Genomic DNA, 15,267 nt, shown 5'->3' with positions numbered 1-15,267 from the left:
CTTGGATTTCTTAAGATCATCGTTGAACCAGGAGGCCTTCTTGCTGCCTAGTTTGATTTGTCGTTTTTTCAGTGGTGCTAATATGTCGGCGCTGTTGGATAACCATTGGGTGAGGTTGGTGGCTGCTTGGTCTGGGTTTGAAGAGTGGGCTGGGGGGTTTAGAAGAAGCGATGAGGAGATCTGGTCGATGGTGATTTTGTTCCAGTTTCTTTGCAGAGTGGGTTGGGGGTGGTTGTTGGAAGTGGGCCTGTTGTAGGTGAAGTGAACGCAGCTGTGGTCAGTCCAAAGGAGAGCTGTGGTGTGGCTGAAGGAGACATGTTTGCTGGAGGTGAAGATAGTCAAGTCAAGTCAAGTCAGAGAATTTATATAGCGCACTACATACCCAGAGGGTCTCAAGGCGCTTAAGGAGGGGTAGGGAATCACTTGTCAAATATCCACGTTTTAAGTTGCTTTCTGAATGCTAGGTGGTTCTGGGTAAGGCGAAGGTAGGTGGGAAGTGAGTTCCAGGTTTTAGCTGCCAGGTAGGAGAAGGATCTACCTCCCATGGTGGTCTTGTTGATGCAAGGTACATTGGCAAGGGCTTGGTTGGAAGATCGAAGCTGGCGGGAGGGGGCGTAGAAGGACAGTCGTGTGTTGAGGCATTCTGGTCCGATTTCGTAGAGTGCTTTGTGTGCGTGGGTAAGGAGCCGGAAAGTGATTCTCTTATTGACGGGAAGCCAGTGGAGGTTTTTCAGGTGACCAGAGATATGTTCTTTACTCGGGATGTCTAATATGAGCCTGGCTGAGGCGTTTTGGATTCGTTGGAGTTTTTTCTGGAGTTTAGCGGTAGTCCCGGCGTAGAGGGTGTTTCCATAGTCCAGTCGGCTCGTGACCAGAGCGTGGGTGACCGTTTTCCTAGTTTCGGTGGGGATCCAACGAAATGTTTTTTTGAGCATGCGAAGAATGTTGAAGCAGGATGAGGAGACAGCGTTGACTTGTCTGTTCATTGAAAGTGAGGAATCCAGGATGACGCCCAGGTTCCGTGCATGGTCTGTCGGGATGGGTGCTTTTCCAAGGGCTTCTGGCCACCAAGAGTCGTCCCATGCGGAGGGGGAGGTACCTAAGATGAGGACTTCTGTTTTATCTGAGTTCAGTTTCAGACGGCTGTGTTTCATCCATTCGGCTACTTCTTTCATTCCTTCGTGTAGGTTCGTTTTGGCGGTGCTAGGGTCATTGGTGAGTGATAGGATCAGATGAGTGTCATCCGCGTAGGAGATGATGTTGAGGTTGTGTTGGCGGGCGATGGCCGCGAGGGGGCTCATGTATACGTTGAAAAGGATGGGGCTGAGTGAGGATCCTTGTGGTACGCCGCAGATGACTTCAGTGGCCACTGACTTGAATGGTGGAAGGCGGACTCTCTGGGTTCTTCCGGTGAGGAACGAGGTGATCCATTCCAGAGCTTTTCCTTGGATTCCGATGTTTCTGAGGCGCTGTAGAAGGGTGCTATGGCAGACTGTGTCGAAGGCTGCTGAGAGGTCGAGGAGGATGAGGGCAACTGTGTCTCCATTGTCCAGTAGAGTTCTAATGTCGTCTGTTGCTGCGATTAGGGCGGTCTCAGTGCTGTGTTTTGCTCGGAAGCCGGACTGTGAGGAGTCGAGGGATTTGTTGGCTTCGAGGAAGGCGGCGAGCTGGTTGTTGACAGCTTTCTCGATGACTTTGGCCGGGAATGGAAGGAGCGAGATGGGGCGGTAATTTTTGAGTTCGGTGGGTTCTGCTGTGGGTTTCTTCAGAAGGGCGCTGAGTTCAGCGTGTTTCCAGCTTTCCGGGAAGGTGGCGGATTTGAAGGAGCAGTTGATGATGTCTCGGAGGTGCGGTGCTATGATGGAGTCTGCTTTGTTGAAGATGTGGTGAGGGCATGGGTCTGTAGGGGATCCTGAGTGGATGGAGTTCATCAGGCGGATGGTGTCCTCAGTGAAGATTGGGTTCCAGTCATTAAGGATGTTCGAGGGGGGTGGAGGTTCAGTAGATGGTTGGGTGGGTTGGTCTTCGGGTTGGTTGTCGAAGCTGTTGTGGATGTCTGCAATTTTGTTGTGGAAGAATGAGGCTAGGGAGTCGCAGAGTGCTTGAGAGGGGGTGATGTCGTTAGAGTTGGCCGAGGGATTGGTAAATTCCTTGACGATGTTGAAAAGTTCCTTGCTGTTGTGGGCGTTGTTATCTAGTCGTTCCTTGAAGGCAGTTTTCTTGGCTTTTCGGATCAGTTGGTGGTGTATGCGGGTGGCGTTTTTGAAGGCGTCCTTGGTGCTGGTGGTTGGGTCTTTTTTCCAGGCCTTCTCAAGGGAGCGGCAGAGTTTCTTGGATTTCTTAAGATCATCGTTGAACTATGATGCCTTCTTGCTGCCAAGTTTGCTTTGTCGTTTTTTCAGTGGTGCTAGGATGTCGGCGCTGTTGGAAAGCCAAAGGGTGAGGTTGGTGGCGGCTTGGTCGGGGTTTGAGGAGTGGGCTGGGGGGTTTAGAAGAAGTGATGAGGAGATCTGGTCGATGGTGATTTTGTTCCAGTTTCTTTGCAGAGTTGGTTGGGGTTGGTTGTTGGGTTTGGGCTTGTTGTAGGTAAAGTGAACGCAGCTGTGGTCAGTCCAGAGGAGAGCCGTAGTGTGGCTGAAGGAGACATGATTGCTGGAGGTGAAGATAGGGTCGAGAGTGTGACCTGCGATGTGGGTGGGGGAAGTGACCAGTTGTTTAAGTCCGAGGTTGGCGAGGTTGTCCAGAAGGGTGGTGGAGTTGCGGTCGTTGTTCTTTTCAAGGTGAAAGTTGAGGTCTCCCAGAAGGATGTAATCTTTGGAGGGGAGGGCGTGTGGGGTGATGAAGTCTGTGATGTCCTCACTAAATTGTGCGCGGGGTCCTGGTGGCCTGTAAAGGAGGGTGCCTCTGAGTGTGGTCTTGGGGTCGATGTGGATCTGGAAGTGAAGGTGTTCAGAGTTGGCGAGATTGATGTCAGAGCTGGTTGAGATGTGGATGGATTTCTTATGGACGATAGCGATTCCTCCTCCTGTGAGGCCGGTACGGTCCTTGCGTATGATCTTATAATCTTCTGGGATGGCAATGGTGATGTCTGGGGCGGAGGAGGCGTTCATCCATGTTTCTGTAAGGAAGGCGACGTTCGGAGAGATGGTGTCTAGTAGATTCCATAGGTCAATGGCGTGCCTGTGGACCGATCGGGTGTTGAGCAAGATGCATTGTAGGTGGTTGGGGTCGGGAATCTGAGGTGTGATCGTAGCGGAGATGTTGACGGTGCCGATGAATCTGCAGGAGTAGCATGAGAAAGGTCCATGGGTGTGTCCAGGAGCGGCTTGGACGCAGTTGGGGGGACGGCCGGGGTTAAGGGCTAGGAGGGTGGAGGCATCGTAGGTAATGCGGGAGGGCTGGGCAATGCGAGGGCCAGGGGGTCTGGCGCTGGGCGCGGGCTCGGCGCGGACGGGCGTAGACGGGCTTACCTTTGGCGCACCTTCGGCGCGACTGGGGCGCGGTCGCTGCGCGTGGACGCTGCGCGTTATGACATTGGTCATAAATGGATGGTGGAGGGGGCGGAGCGTGGGAGGGGCAGCAGGTGGGAGGCGGTGGCGGGAGGAGGGGCGGACCAGGGGAAAACAACAACAGAAAATGGAGGGTCAAAGGCTAGGGTCACAGCGTGTAATGAGAAAGAGCCTAAAGCGCACAAATAAGTATCAGTATAGCGGCAATCACCGTTATTTACTCAGCGAGGTTGCGCTTCAAATTAATAAATAAATTAATCGACAGTGCAGCGCGAGAAAATCAATGGAGCGACAGTGCAGCGCTGTAAATAAATAAATAGTTGCGTGCAGCGCTAGGCGAGCAGAGAGCTGCAGAGATGCAGGTCAGGAGAACAAAACGATACCAGCGTCTTGGGAAACAGGAGCGTGGAGGAGCAACCGGACTGAAGGAGGGTCCAGGCGGGTCGAGTGTGTGACCTGCGATGTGGGTGGAGGTGGTGACAAGTTGTTTAAGTCCGAGGTTGGCGAGGTTGTCCAAAAGGGTGGTGGTGTTGCGGTCGTTGTTCTTTTCAAGGTGAAAGTTGAGGTCTCCCACAAGGATGTAATCCTCGGAGGGGAGCGCGTGTGGAGTGATGAAGTCCGTGATGTCTTCACTAAACTGTGCTCGGGGTCCTGGTGGCCTGTACAGGAGGGTGCCTCTGAGAGTGGTTTTGGGGTCGATGTGGATCTGGAAGTGAAGGTGTTCAGAGTTGGCGAGATTGACGTCTGAGCTGGTTGAGATGCGGATGGATTTCTTATGGACGATAGCGATACCTCCTCCTGTGTGGCCGGTACGGTCCTTGCGTATGATCTTATAATCTTCCGGGATGGCAATGGTGATGTCTGGGGCTGAGGTGGCGTTCATCCATGTTTCTGTTAGGAAGGCGACGTCCGGAGAGATGGTGTCTAGTAGATTCCAGAGGTCAATGGCGTGCCTGTGGACCGATCGGGTGTTGAGCAGGATGCATTGTAGGTGGTTGGGGTCGGATATCTGTTGTGTGATCGTAGATGAGGAGTTGTTCCTGGTGCCGTAGAATTTGCAGGAGTTGCATGAGAAGGGTCCGTGGGTGTGTCCAGGAGCAGCTTGGACGCAGTTGGGGGAACGGCCGGGGTTAAGGGCTAGGAGGGTGGTGGCATCATAGGTAATGCGGGGAGGGAGGGTAATACGAGGACCAGGGGGTCTGGCGCTGGGCGCGGTCCAGGCGCGGACGGGCGTAGACGGGCTTACCTTTGGCGCACCTTCAGCGCGACCGGGGCGCGAACGCTGCGCATGAACGCTGCGCGAAAGAGCATCTGTCATATATGGATAGTGGAGGGGGAGGGGCGAGGGCGGCTCAGCTGGGAGGCGGGGCGGGCTTAAGAGGACGACAACAACAAACAAAATGGCAGCGGAGGGGTGATCAAAGCAGAGCGCCGGGGGATATCGCGCATTCAAAGTGAAAGTTACAGTGGAAATATGAAATGCAAGTAAAGCGAAGCGGCAACCAAGGCAGACTGCAGGCAATTAATTACGAGGCAGTTTAGCGTTAAAGCGCAGCACAACGATACCAGATGTCGCCAGAGACACTGGGGAGCGACCACTCAGCACAAAAGCGAAGAGGGAGTCACAGCGCTTCCAGGTATGGTAGCGCTGTATGTAGTCTGTGGGAGGGCGGCTCAGCTGGGAGGCGGGGCGGGCTTAAGAGGACGACAACAACAAACAAAATGGCAGCGGAGGGGTGATCAAAGCAGAGCGCCGGGGGATATCGCGCATTCAAAGTGAAAGTTACAGTGGAAATATGAAATGTAAGTAAAGCGAAGCGGCAACCAAGGCAGACTACAGGCAATTAATTACGAGGCAGTTTAGCGTTAAAGCGCAGCACAACGATACCAGATGTCGCCAGAGACACTGAGACAGAGGCAGACCCCTCTCCCTTCCCCAACCATATCTCATAATAGTGACATTTGCGTCACTACTGGAATGGGGTGGTCATCTGGGAGAAGTGGAGATCAAGGGACACTTGCCTCTGGCGAAGTCTGGGCTCCACATCAGCTTGCTGGAGCTTCAGGTGATCCGGCTAGCATTGAAAGCATTTCTTCCCTCTGTCAAGGGGAAGTTAGTGCAGGTGTTCACAGACAACACCACCGCCATGTGGTACTGCAACAAGCAGGGTGGAGTGGGGTCATGGACCCTTTGTCAAGAAGCCCTGCGTCTCTGGACATGGCTGGAACAGCAGGGCATAACCCTGGTGGTTCAACACCTGGCAGATTCTCTGAACACCAGGGCGGACAAATGTAGCCGTCGATGCCTAGTAGATCACGACTGACGTCTTCAGTCGGAGGTGGTGCAAGGTCTCTTTCAGCAGTGGTGAGAGCCTTGGTTAGATATATTCGCCTCCAAAGAAAACGCGCAATGTTAGCAGTTCTGCGCACTGGAGTTTCTAAGGCGGCTCCTAATGCTTTTCGTTGCAAGTGGAGATCAGGTCTCCTCTACGCCTTTCCACCCATACCACTTCTGCCCAGAGTTCTGAAGAAGATAATGAACAACCATGCCCAAGTCATTCTCGGGGCCCTGATTGGGCACAGAGAGGCTGGTATCTAGTGCTTCTTCAAATGAGCATTGATGCTCTGACCAGGCCTCCCCTTCAGGAGGATCTTTTGTCGCAGCAGCAGGGCAGGATCCTCTACCCGAACTTGTCAACTCTCAGCCTCCATGTGTGGTGATTGAGAGGGGACAGTTGGCATCTTTCAATCTTCCTCCCGAAGTTTGTAATGTTATTTTGGCGGCCAGGCGGCACTCCACTAAGTAGGTATACATCTGCCTTTGGCAATTTAAAAGCAAATATTGTACAGAAAGGTCCATCTTTCTTCTCTGTCCCTTTTTTGCAGCTGCCGGATCAACCCTCATTGTTCAAGTATTGTAACTAGTTTCTTGAAAGGGCTTGTACATATATTTTCACCTATGCCCTTTTTCATGCTGCACTGGTACCTTAATTTTACTCACATTTCTCATGTGTGGTCCCTTCAAGCCGTTACATAATTGTCCCCTCTGGCTGTTTACCATCAAGACAGCCTTTCTGTTGGTGATAACATCAGCCCAAAAGTTGAGTGAGTTGCAGGCTTTATCATGCAAGCCTCCCTACATGATGTCTTTTATGGATAAGGTGGTAATTCGCACCTGTGTTTCATTCTTACCAAAAGTGGTAACCCAATTCCATCTGGGTTAATCAATCACACTGCCCACCTTTTTTGCTCCCTCGCATCCCTCTAAGAAAGAGGAGAATCTCCACTATCTGGACCGCAAAAAAGCATTGTTGTTCTACTTTGACCGTACAAAAAGGTTCCTGGTGGATGACCAATAGCTCTTTTTGGGTTGCATGGGAGCTAAAAAAGGTTGGCCAGTGCAGAAACTGACCACTTCTTGCTGGGTTGTTGTCTGCATTAAGATCTGCTGCTCTCTGGCTAGGAAGCAGCCCCCTGAGAGCTTACAAGTTTATACTGCCAGGGAAAGGCTATAACCACGACGTTGGCTCGGGGTGTCTCGTCCTGGACATTTGTCAGGCTGCAACGTGGGTGTCTCTACACACGTTTGCCTAGCACTACTGCCTGGACAGTCTGGTCTGCAGTGACGGGCATTTCGCCTGTTTGGTCCTACCGGACTTTTATTTGTCCACATCCCACCACCAGGATGGTATGGCTTGGATACCTATTCAAATGTAAGGAATCTGCAGCTAAGAGTCTCTAACTGGTAAGCAAGATACTTAGTTTTGGAAATGCATTATATGGTGGAGACACCTGCTCTGACCTGGTGTAAAGTCAGACCACAGCCTGCACCACAAAAAGGAGGCCAGCCCAGAGCCACACATGAAGAACAAAAGATGCCATGGAGCCACTGAACATGCGACCCGGGCACCCAAGATGGCCACAACACCCCCAGCCACCACCCCACAACCCCCTGGAACACCACTGCCCCCGACCAACACTGAGGCAGCGCAGAAAAAGACAGCGACCCTCTCAAAATGCACCAAACTCACAAACCAAACACCAGAGAATGTCATTGCCCACTACAGGCTTAAAAGGGCAACCATCCTCCCCATCTTGACCACCATTGTACACAGGCTGACGGTACCAACTCAGAGGACAACCAACATCCACCTCAGACAAAGCTGCTGGCCGTGATGCACCTGTTGGCCACTGGTACCCGCCAAGAAACACGCGGACGAGTCAGAGGAGTCACACAGCCAGCACAATCCAAGTCCCTCACAATGGTCATGGATGACACCATCAGCCCACTATCTATACTTCCCACATACTGTGCAGAAACAGCCGGAGACCAAGCAAGGCATCTACGCCACAGCTGGCTTCCCGCACGTGTCAGGGGCAATTGACCGCACACGTCCCACTTGTGCCTCCTGGCAACACTGCGCACAATAAGCGCAACAGAAAGCGCACGGATCCCACCAATGTCCAGGCAATGTTGGACCACTGAGGAATTCCCACCATTGTCGCCGCCAACACCCCAGGCAGTGTGCATGAGCCCTACACCTTCCGACTGTCCATCATCAACCTGCGCTACCAGGATGCTACCCACGGAAATGCACTGCTCATTGGCCAATACCAAATGCACACACCACACACCTCTACTCCACAATCATGCAACTCACAACACAGGAAATGCACACATTACAAGCTCACACACAACATGCACACCCACCAGACACAACAAAACAACTTACTGTGGGAACCTGGGCCAGCCATGTACATTAGCCATCAATGGCTTGTCACCTCAGCCACACAATAGCAGGATGTGGGAAGAGGTGGGGACCAGACATTGTGAAGGAGGCATGTGACAGTTGAATATGAATGTACACAATGCCAAGTGTGGCATGGTTGTGCTAGACAGACTGCAGTATGCAGACCAAACACATATCCATGTTGACAGACCCCGCTGGTGTATGGAGTACAGTGGACGCAACCATGTTATCCCAGCCAGTGGGGGAGATCAAGGAAAAGTAGCTTGTTACGTTCCAACCGTAAGCATGAGCGGAGTGTGCTGGCCCGGCATATGCCAGGCCAGCGTAGGGGTGTGAATAAAATGCACGTAACTCTGGACGTGGTCCTCTTCTGGAATGCCAACGTCTCTGCCAGGGTGGCGCTTCTCACCCGCCACGAGGCTGACGCCGTGAGCGGAGTTGCCAGCGACCCTGTGCATCTGCTGCACCCCGGGACGCTGGTCCCCGAACCAGTCCTGCCCGCCCCTGCGCACCCAGGCATCAATGCCCACCTGCCGATACCGGTGTGTATCAAAGAGAGCCCACCACGTGCTGATGCAATCTCCAAGCCCGAGGGCCTCGACATTGGCAGCCTCCTCCAACCATCACGGCCTCTGTGAGCAAGGCTTGCAGTATCCCTTTCACGTTGACGTACTCTACCGGCAGACACAGCGGCCAGGAACGGAGTCTTGATTACACCATGGCAGAGTACATTCATAATGGATGAGTTCATGTCACTATACTCCCTTCGATGTGGTGACACCAAGTCTGTGCATAGCATCACAACCACACGTGCATGTGGGCCCACGCAGACTACTGCCCTCGGCCTACGCTGCGCATGAGTAGGTCACACATTTGGAACTGAGTCTTGATATCCTGATGGGCGAGTTTATATGTACATGGGACGTTTGATGTCACTATACTCCCTTCGATGTGGTGCCACCTGCCCTTAGTAGTACATCACAACCACAAGATTCTGTGGGCCCACGTGGACTACTGCTATGAGCCTAGGCTGTGCTTGAGTAGGTCACAGAATTGGAACTGAACATCAATAATGCAAAGGCAGAGTACATATCATTGCATGCAAGGAGAGGCGTAAGAGGATGATGCATTGCATCTTAGCGGAAAAAAGGATCATCGTTACGGATGTGATCGAACACTACCGACAACTGCTCTGGTGTCAGTAACTCTGTGCATTGCGAGCCTATGACACGTGGCTGTGGGCCACTTCTGACCACTGCCTTCGGCCTACACTACGGTCCAGTACGTCAAAGAGTCTTGATTTAACAATGGCGGGGTTCATATCAATGTACCGGCATCATAGCAGACTGCATTCCCTCTCAGCCCCTGTGCCACTAAGTCTGTTCCCCGACATTCATGGACACTCACTGTTCGTACACTGGTGGCGTCTGAGTCTGCATCCTCATGTAGCTGATACCAAATTGGTTCCGGCAATGAGGCTGTCGCTTTCCACTCCACCATTTGCTGCTTCCGGATAACATCAGACCTTCTGCATCATGCCCTGGAGGACACCTTCCATTGTCCCCCGCAACCCCCTGCAACATTCACCTTCGACATTGATGAGAATCCACCCAGCCCGCATGGCCCTGCCTCAGTGCACCACAAGTCACTGTCCCGTGGCAGGTTGCCTGTGCCGGCCGCTGTGCATCCGGGGCCACTAACTCTGTGCTGGCCAGGTCCAGGACCCCTTCTTCTGAGATATTGCATGGCCTCTGAGGCGATGGCCTTGGGGTCATCAACGCCATGTGTCTGTGGCCCTGCGCGGTCCGCTTCCTCCGGCTTCAACTGCGGCCCATCAGGGCTCACACATCAAGTCAAGTCCTGAGCGGCCCAGGCATGGCATCACCGCAGGAGGCACACACCACAACCAGGATCAACTCCAACTGACAGTGTCCAAATGGTCATAGTGGCAGACTGACAGAGTTGCTCGCACCTGTCGTGGATGCCATCTTCTGCCTGAATCCCTGCTCAGCACTTCAGGTGCCACTGACTCAATGCACCTCAACCCATGGACCTTTACTGATTGAGTTTTGTGCTGTGGAGAGGTTGCTCGACAATGTCACCTCAAGCACTGTGGGAGACCTGGGACGTTGATGAGGAAGATGATGCATGTCTAACACACCCCACTGCATCTGCATCAGGAATATCTCGAAGGGACACAATCCTGGACTTTTTCGTCACATGAGCACGCTCAGCTCTAGTGCCCTGACCTCAGTGCACTGCAACTCACAGACACTTCTGTTTAAATGTTAGGTGACCTCTGGACTTGCTCTGGCTCACTCCATGTTGCTCAGCAGTTGACTCTGTTAAGAAGGTGTTTTCAGTTTCCGTTGCACTGGTGTCCACTGTTCAAGTTGTTGCCAGCACCAAGCACTCTGTGCGGGCTGGCTTACACTCACCCCACTAACATCCAGCAGAGGCGTCACTGTACATGTGGCCCTGCCAATAAAGGGGGCTGGCGCACATGCCCGTAGCCAGTTGAACATAATATCTGCGTGTGTCCCTTTGGTCTTGTATGAATGAGTGCCCTGGGCCCAGCGACATTACATTGTGCTGTGGGCAGCGTGTGCAGATGTGGCACCGCAGGCAGCGGGTTGGAGCTTGGACATGTAGCTTTGTCATCACCCACTTAATTCGTAAGGAGAGTGGCCTGGGCTGTCGTACGCAGAGCCAAAATGGGTGTGTGACTGCTATTTGCGTGCCCCTGAGCGTAGTTCTGTTCTGTGAATGTGCATCTGCATGTGTCTCTATGGCATTGTGGGTCTCCTTTGTGGGGTGTAGGTGGTCCCTGAAGGATGATAGACACCAACGTATGTGATCTAGTTTGCCTTCCATGGGTTCGGACCCCACCCACACCTGTTTGGCCACCTCCTTTCGGCGTGCTGACACCTGGCATGGGGTGCCTTGCTTGGGTGGGTGAAGTGTTGTGATTCTGCTGTGCTTGCGGGTGCTTCCTGCTGTGTGGTCTGTTGCAGGGCCTGTGTTCTCCTCTAAGTAGCTTGGCTGCCCGGGTCCTGGTTGTGGGTTGCGTGGGATGTCCATGGGCTGTTGTAGAGCGTCGGTGTCAATAGTGTGGTGGTCCTCTCCGGCATCACAGATGTATTGTCTTCTGTGCTCTGCTGGAGGTGTGCGCCCCTCTGCAATGTGAAAGGGAGATGCAGGTTGACATTATGTTGACATGTATGTTGGTGCATTGTTCTTGTTTACATGCAGACTGTATGACAATGTACATTGTGACTGTTTGGGAGGTGCTGAATATTGCTGCGGGATAGTGTACATTTGGACTACATGACGGATGTGAGGTTGTATGTGTACATTTCCATTTCACAGTTTCCAGCTCTGTCAGATGTAGTAGGCCTGTTTTTGTGCATGTGCGGAGCCAGTTGTGTCCACTGTTCTGCAGTGCTGGCTTTGCGCATTGTACCACTTGTCAATGTGGGTGTGCTGTTCTTGCTATGTGTGTGTGCTGCAGTGTGCCACGAGATCACGGACATGATCCAGGGTAATTGTGGGTGTGCAGTCTGCTACACCTCATTGTACATGTGTGCCATTGTGCCTGTTCCCCCAGTCCCTGGTCGTTGCTCATCCTGTTGATGTTGTGTGAGGTCTATTCGAGCAGTGCCCATATTCCCGACTTCATGCACCGTCTCCACACTGATGACTGTGGCCTCCGTTTCCTCCAACTCCTACTGTGGCGCAGGACTCCCACCTTCTGTCACTGTTGCAGCCTTCGTGTTGGCAGCGGGTTTGTGCCTGGTTTAGGTTGTCACATCATGCTAGCGCCTCTTGGCATCCTCGATTGGCCTCTTCAGCACTCGAACTGCATTCCAGGTGGTCTAATTGTGGGTCAGTTGATGGTAGTGTTCTGTCACCTCTGTGACGCAGAACTGGTTTTGCTGCGGACTGCACCCCGTCTTCCTCTCCCTCTTCTCCTTGGCCATCCCCGTTGTTCCTTGCTGGTGGTCTGTGGGGGTTGTGGGGTTCTCGTTTGCCTCTGCGCTCAGTCAGGGTACATCCATCTTGCTATGCGCTTTGGATTGTTTCTGGTGTGTTGTTTCTGTAGTATTTATGGTGCATTTTTCCGCCAGTCACTGCTTTTTGTACCTCGATTGGCCTCATCGCAAGATTTTATGCATTTGCATTTCTCATTTTTGCGGTGTGGCGTTGATTTTATGCAGACCTCTGACGCTTTATCTGGAGACTATCGCATGGTACCGTCGTGTTTAGAATGCTTGTTTAATACGGCGTAATATTCCAGCGTTAGACTGCGATTTTGAAAGTTGTGTTAAGTTACTTTTGCGATGGTTATCATACGTTGTTGAGAATATGCCCCTTTGTGTTTTTATGACTCGCTGTCGTTGCAGTTTATACAAAGCCATGTAAAAGTTTGGTGTGCATCCATCATTTGAAAGGACACTCACACTAATCTTTTAAAAGGTTTCCCTTTTCCTAAACAAACTTGTAAAGTGGGAGTTTGTTTTGGGAAAGTACAATGTAACAGTCCCAACACAATGGGAGTATACTCCCATGGTGGTGGGAAAGAGGTGGAAAAGGTTTTTAATTTTTTTCTGTTTATACTGTTGTTGATTGACAGTGAGAAAAAGCCATCCAACTGCCCGCTTTAAATAGCGTTGTCAGATGATGGTTTGCAGTGAAAAAGTACATTTTCTCATTCTGCATAACCCTGGAAGTCCACCCGAATCAACATTGGGTGGGTGAACCAGGAGTTTGGCAGACATAGTACTCTATGGCCATTGGGACATTGTACTCTGTCCTCGAATCTCTAAGTCTGGCCCAATATCTGGGATTGCTGAATTATGGGTTAGGGGTGTATCTACCATATCTGAAGTCACAGAGACAAAAGTCAAATGCAGACCAGCATCCTGCAGATTTAGAACTGAAAACACAGACTGTTAGCAAGTTTGCTAACTTAGCATATATCCCAGCCAAAAAAAAATACAATGGCCTAAACATTTCCCAGGGCCCCCGCGTATCCTTATGGTTTAGAGCTACTACGATCCATGCAGAAGCAGAAAGTCACACCCATGTCAATATGTCAGGGCAATGCAGGGGGTGAGTGATGTGTGACTTGGGACGCATTTTTACTAGCTCTATCCAGCAAAACTGATGAGGCCAATTTGAACGGACAGGTTGCCCTACACTCTCCAGAGAACAAGCCTTGTAATGACTGATGGGCGCTGGAAGTAAAGGTGATGTGGGTGCAGCAGCACCCTCAAACTACCCATGCTTCAGTGCAGAAGGCGAATGAGCGATAAAGATGCCTTTACGTTTTTAACATGTCACATGTGCATTCAAAGACCAGGGTCAAATGTCACGGTATGTCTTTTGACCTGGAAATTGGTATTGACTTATTTTGCTATGGTTGCAAAGTTAGAGGATTTTGAACATTGATAATCTTGCTGGGATACTGAGAGTGGAAGGAAAAGCTATAGGATGGCAGTTTTTTTCTAAAACAACAATATGTAAATACCTGTAAACTGAATGTTACAAATATTTCAAAATATATCAGCAGTTAGGAAAGCACAAATGAAGCACATCTTTTTGTCATTCTAAACTGTGACGGAAACAAAGATTTTCATAAGTTCAAAACAAGTCATGACGTTTTACTTGGTGATATGAAAAGGATAGTTATTTGCTAAAACATGATTTCCACACATTATTGTTTGTGTGCTAAATAGTTTGATCAATAAAATTGCTTGTCAGTGTGAATTTTGTGGCTATTTCAATGGAAAATGTGCTGTCTGTAAATGACTGTGTGCTACCACACCATGCTTTAGTAAGATATTTGCAACAGTGGACTAAAAAATGCATCACTGGCTACATACCACACCTTTAACGCTCTCCTACTGAATGGACGTGGCTCAGTAGCTACTCTTGTTCTTTGTTAAACGCTTGGATTTTTCACAAACCCTTGGACTTCAGTGATGTAATCTTAATGGCAGCACCACCAGTCTAAAAATTGTTCCAGCACCCCTGAATAGCCGTCACCTCCATACTCGGGGTGCTTTGGCCAGGATTTACTAAAGGATACACATATTTTGAAGAGGTTGCAGAGAGCATTAGGAGGGTGTCTGTAGGAAATTGGGTTACTGCTTTAGGGGATCGAACCCCTACTGAAGCAGCAACCAAGGTTCTTGTCAGGTTAAACACAAGCAAACCCCAAATTAACATATGTTATCCCTCTGGTAGCTTGGTACAAAAGCAGCCAGGCTTAACTTGGAGGCAATGTGTAAAGAATGTAAGCAGCACTCCAACAGTAACAGTGTAAAAACACAACACAAGAAAAACCCCACCCCAATTTATAAAAATAGACAAATAATTTGACACCAAAACAATAAAAATCCAACTAGTAGCACTGGAGAAGACGCAAAAAAGCACCACCAGCGGTTATCTGATCATGGTAGACCGGGTCTAAGTTAAAAGGTCAGGCAACGCATGATAGAGCACAGGCTGGATTCAGGACTTTGTTCAGTCCGCTGAAAAATACCTTGTTGAGGTGCAAAGTCCTTCCGTCGAGCTGAGCGGGCGAGCACTCAGCAACAAGGAGTGCGCGATGCATGGTCTGGCATCCAGATGCCACAGGGGCTTGCGAGGACCTGCTCTGTGATGTGTTGAGGATGAGATGCATCACATTAGGCCGGAGTCTATGCCGGCTGTGTCATGCTGCTTTGAGGTGCATCAAAGAAGCCTATTATTTCCCTTTGACTTGAACTGGGGTCCAGTCGACTAACCCTTGGAGATTCCTTGGAGTCCTTGGTCCACACAGGCAGGTTGGCTTTAGCAGGGCAGCTCACAGCAGCTGAAATTTCCTGTTGCAGCTACAGCAGGCCTTGAGCGGCAAAGCAGTCCTTGGTCAGAAAGCAGGTCAGCAGGGCAGGCTTCATAGCTGGGCAGTCCTTTTTCCTGGCATAGTCCACAGGTCCAGAAGTGATCTGAAGAGCAGGGTC

The sequence above is a fragment of the Lissotriton vulgaris genome, chromosome 2_1 (assembly GCF_964263255.1).
Source record: "Lissotriton vulgaris chromosome 2_1, aLisVul1.2, whole genome shotgun sequence".
Lineage (NCBI taxonomy): Eukaryota > Metazoa > Chordata > Amphibia > Caudata > Salamandridae > Lissotriton > Lissotriton vulgaris.
This window is presented reverse-complemented; position numbering follows the sequence as displayed.